Raw genomic sequence first — 5,340 nt, 5'->3', positions numbered from 1 at the left:
GCAAAATTACCATTTTACCCCTAATTTTTCCATAAATTCTCATTTCATCCTTAGGCTCGAAAAATAAAATTTGTGCAATGTACTCCCTATTCCAAGCCTAACCAAAATCCCATTACAAATTTTCAGCACGAGTATTCATAAAAATTCAACATTTTCTTCAATTTCACAACTTTACATTTTAGTCCCTAAATCATGTTTTCATCAAAAATCACTTTGTAAAAGTTGTCTATCTATCAACAACCTTTAATTTTCTATCATAAATTTCTTATTTTCAGCATATTCATCCATGACCCAAATTTCATACTTTAATAACTTTTTAAATTAATCCCCAAATAGATAGATTAGACTATTCTAGTTTCAAAAATATAAAAATAGCTAAAAACGGGGCTTGATTACTTTTCATCTTAGGATTTCCATGGAAATATTTAGGGAAGATGATATGAAATTGTTTTCTTTTTCATTTAATTAAATTGTGATTTAATAACTTTTCATCTTTTCAATTTAGTCCTTAGCCTTTTTTTTTTATTTTTACATGGATGAGTCACCAAAATATCTACATAATTTTATTAATGGTCTAATTTCCATAAGGACCTCTAGTTTTAATTCCATAGCTATTTAATCCTTATAGCTACTAGAATCCAACTTTTGCATTTTATGCGATTTGGCCTTCCCGTAATTAAACATATAATCGATAGAAATTTTCTTATCAAAATTTTCACATGACATGTCTATCATAATATGGACCATATAATAAAATAAAAATAAATTTTATTTTTCACTCGAATTTGTGGTCCCGAAACCACTGTTCTGATTTCACCGAAATTGGGCTATTACATGCCTTCTAAAAAAAGCTTTAGTTTAACGTCGTTAGCTCGATGGCTTGTATGTTATTCGTTTGGTTGCTTGAGAAATAATTCTTCCATTACGCGCACTCAGAAGTTCTTGTAGAAAGGTTTCAACCTTTTCCCATTTTCCTTAAAACACTTCCTGAATTCCTCCATCATCGATGGAATGAGACGTTTTTGAGCTTCACTATTCGGGTTTTCATTTTCTTCTACTAGGATTCTGTGCATAAAATTTAAGGGAATTAACCCTTTTATATCAGCAATTGTCCACTTGATTTCCCCTTTGTAATCTCTCAAGACTCGAATTAAAATCTATTCTTCCAGTCCCGAAAGCTTATTGGAAACTATCACTGGTAATGTGTTCTCATTACCCAAGTGTTCTAGAAATAGTTTAAGCTCTATCTCTGGGGCCTGCAAAATAGAAGGCAACAGTTTAGTAAAGTTCAAAGTATTTACCTTGGCTTCTAGAAAATTGCAGAGTCTCCAATAAAATAATGATTTCATGAATCGATTCTCTGAACGTCATTAACTTTTCCAATTTATCCACCATTTCGAGGTCTAAACTTTTGCAAAGCACCATTTGTAACTCGTCCTCTTCATGATATTCAAAATAAAATTTTGTTAGTGGTTCAATAATATCAATACTAGAAATATTCGACATTGTACTAGGTTGGCCCATTATCTTATAAACATTAAATTTTACCACATCGCCGTCAAATTCCATAGTGAGGGTTCCACTTTGTATATCAATTTTTGTACGTGTGGTGCTTAGGAATGGTCTCCTGAGTAGAATATAAGAAGCTTTTTTTGAGTGGTCATCCTCCAAATTGATAATGCAATAGTCTACAGGAAAAATTAGTTCATTTACCTTTACAAGGAAATCTTTCAGTACCCCTTCTGGATACACACATGACCTATCTGCCAATCGAATAATCACCCCTGTTTCTTTCAAAGAACCCGTGTTTAGAAATTTAAAAATAAATAAAGATATTATGTTAGTAGATACTCCTAAATTACACATAGCTTTCTTTATGTCATTATTTCCTATTTTGAAGAGTATAAAAAACATTCATTCGTCCTTACACCTAAACAGGATTTTCCTTTTTAATACTATAGAAATGTTTTCTCTTATATTCACTCATTCATTTCCTTTGAGTTTTTTTTTTCGGTGCACAAATCTTACAAAAATTTTACATAGCGTGGAACCTGTTTAATTGCATCAAGTAAAAGAATATTGATTTCTACCTTCCGAAATGTATCAAGGATTTATTTTTCCCTTCATTCCTTTTTAATTTGGGCAAGTCTTCCTATTCAACATTGTGGTCACGACTCGTGCCAGGCGCTAGTTTTGACACTGTTCCATCTTTTACAATCATAGCACTTGCATTTTGACGTGGGTTCGGCTAAGTTTGATACGGTAGTTTTCCTTGGTTCTCCAAATTGCTAACCGTGAGCACTAACTTACTTATTTTTGGATCTATTTCTTGGAGATACACTTTAGTCTTTTGTTGGAATTTTTCTGTGTTAACGACTAACCTTTCTACTATGGTTTTAAGAGATGACTTTAGAGGTTGATACTGTTGAGGCAGAGGTAGCTTTGGCTGATACGATTAATTATATTGAAGGTTCGACCCATAGCTTAGATTCGAGTGTCCCTTTAACCTACATTGTATGTGTTCGAGTATGGATCATAGCGCCTTTGAGGTGGCTATGGGAAGTTCCTAACAACATCTACTTGTGTTGTTGCGTCCTCAAGTAAAATTGGACACGAGTTGGTATAATGACCAGGCTTGGCACAAATCCCACATAACCGAACTAGGTTTGTTTTTCCTGCAAGCATATTTTTAACCACATTAGTAAACTTGCCAATCTTATCTACTAAGGAAGAAGTTCTTAGTTCATGAACCCTTCTTGTAGGTTCCATAGATGGTCGATTCTGTTGAGAATTCGCAGCCATGGTCAAAATCAATTCCCTAGCTCTTTGAGGAGTCATGTTCACAAGTACCCCTCTGCTAGTGGCATCAATCATCTTCATTTCCATCGGGAGTAACCCCTCATAGAAATACTGTGAGAGTGACTATTCATGCGGCCATGTTGTGGGCAACTTGCACACAATTACTTGTATCTCTCTCAATATTCATAGAGTGACTCTACTACTTTTTGTTGTATTCCTACTATACTTCTCCTTAATTTGACTGCTCGAGATGCTAGAAAAAACCTATCAAGAAACAACTGAGACATATCAGTCTATGTATTAATAGATCCTAAAGGAAAATAAAATAATCATTCCCTAGCTGAGTCAGCTAATGAAAAAGGAAAAGCTCGGAATTTAACTTGATCATCGGTTACTCCCTCTGGCTTCATACTTAAACAAACCATGTGGAATTCCTTCACATGAGTGTGAGGGTTCTAGTTTTTCAAACCGTAAAAAGTGGGCAATAAATGAATTAATCCTGACTTTAACTCGAACGACGTTTCTCCCATCGGATAAGTTATGTATAGTGGTTGTTCTTCATCTGCTGCTACTACGAGTTGGCGTACAGTTTGATTTGGCATTCTTTCTGAATCGTCGAATGAGAAATTATCTTTGGTGTAAGATCCTACTTCAAAGTCGGGATGTGGTCATTTACCATGTTGAATCGCTTATCTTCCCAATGTTTGAGCCAACTTCTCTATTTTCGATTCAAATTTTAAAATCCTCGATTCTAACCTAGTCATAAAAACAAACAAAAAATTAGGAATTTTCACCAATCCCAACGGTGCCAAAATTTGATGGGCATCAAAACCAGCAAATATAAATTCCTACGATAAGATAACATTAAATAAAAATATAGAGCAGTAGGGTCGAATCCACATGGATTGGTTAAAATGTAATGTAATAAAATGAAAACAGATTCAAATCGCAAAAATAAATTTTAAGCAAATAAAATAAATGGGTAAATAAAATATTTTAAAGCTTAGCCTTAGCCTCGATGCACCTTGAACTTGAACTGATCCTTGAAAGAATATTTTTCCTTCCTACCAATAAGTTGGTTATTGCGGTCGAGGACACCTCAAACCACCAGATTTTCCTCTTATAGTCGATTCTGGTGCGTCCTGCAAATCGACCGTTGTTGAATTTCTAACCACGTGACATGTGTCCATAATTTAAGACTTCGACAGCCTTGCGATCTGAAAAGCTCAACTCGAATTAACGACCTCAAACATGTGGGTCGTTTAAATCTAATCATTATTTCCCTTAATGGAATCCAACTGGTTTTTCCTCTTGAACACACCAATTAGTTCACGGGATTTTGAATACAACACAACCGACTCAACTTCCCAACTGTACGCCAAACGATTACAACCCAACGCACGCTTTTTGAATTGAAATCGAACCAACTTTAAGGGACGAATTTGTACTATCCCATATACCAGAGAGAAATCGAATACCAAATTGTAAAGTATTTAGTGTGGGTTCGTATCTTACAATTACTTTTGTCAGAGTGACAACCGGATTAAGGCTAAAAGGGGGATTTAGTTAAGCATGAAATAAATAATGCTAGAAGGAGTATGGAAGTGGTGGAATTTATAAAGGGGAAAGAATTTGGAAGGTAATTAAACCAAAAATATTAAAAGTAAAAGAAAATTGAAATAGCATAATAGAAAAGCGCTAACACAGAAAGAAAAAAAAAAGGGTAAAGAATTGATTGATGCCAAAGCCAAGACTGCCCAGGTATTTATGCACACTTCTAGTGTTAAAATATAGCTAGATTTTCCTTAAAAGATTATCACTAGATAAATCAAAATTTAAAAATTAGATTTTAAACTAAAGATCAAATTTAAACTAATTACAAATTTTAACAACCAATTTTAAATCTTCAATCTTTATCCAGCCAATTTCAAACCTTCAATCTTTCAATCTATCCTTCCTCTTTGCTTTTTGTTCCAATTTAACCCCTTTGAATTTCAGTACACCAACTTCATTCCTAATAAGAAAAAATTCATAATAATAAACCAAAAATAAATGCATTAAAAATACAAATTTATTTTTTTATCAACGATCAAAGGGTTTTTTACTTAAGTTTAGATTAAATCTTTAGATGATTTTTATTTTTGAAATTTGAATTTCAAATTAAGGGTTTTAATCAAATTAAATTTACCAACCTTTTAACTATTTAAGCCTACGAAAGTTAACAAAAGATTTCATAAATACTAAGATAAGTTCTATTTTTTCTTTAAACATCTTTTCGTATTTAAATTTTAATTCTAAGAAAAATTATTTGATAGGCCTTTCTCAACACATCAGCTATAAACCAGACCCTAAATCCTTAAATCGAATAATTATGCGCTTCAGTGCACCCAAACCTACATCTTCTTGCACTGACAATAATATTAATACCAATCGAGTTAATACCAATTGAGTTAATACTCAATAGACATTAATCTTAACCTTTTTAGCTGGTATTCAACCTATGTTGTATAAAAAAACAATTAATCCTAAGAATAATGCGAC

The sequence above is a fragment of the Gossypium hirsutum genome, chromosome A02 (assembly GCF_007990345.1).
Source record: "Gossypium hirsutum isolate 1008001.06 chromosome A02, Gossypium_hirsutum_v2.1, whole genome shotgun sequence".
Taxonomy (NCBI): Eukaryota; Viridiplantae; Streptophyta; class Magnoliopsida; order Malvales; family Malvaceae; genus Gossypium; species Gossypium hirsutum.
The sequence above is the reverse complement of the archived record's forward strand: the minus strand, read 5'-3'. Positions refer to the sequence as shown.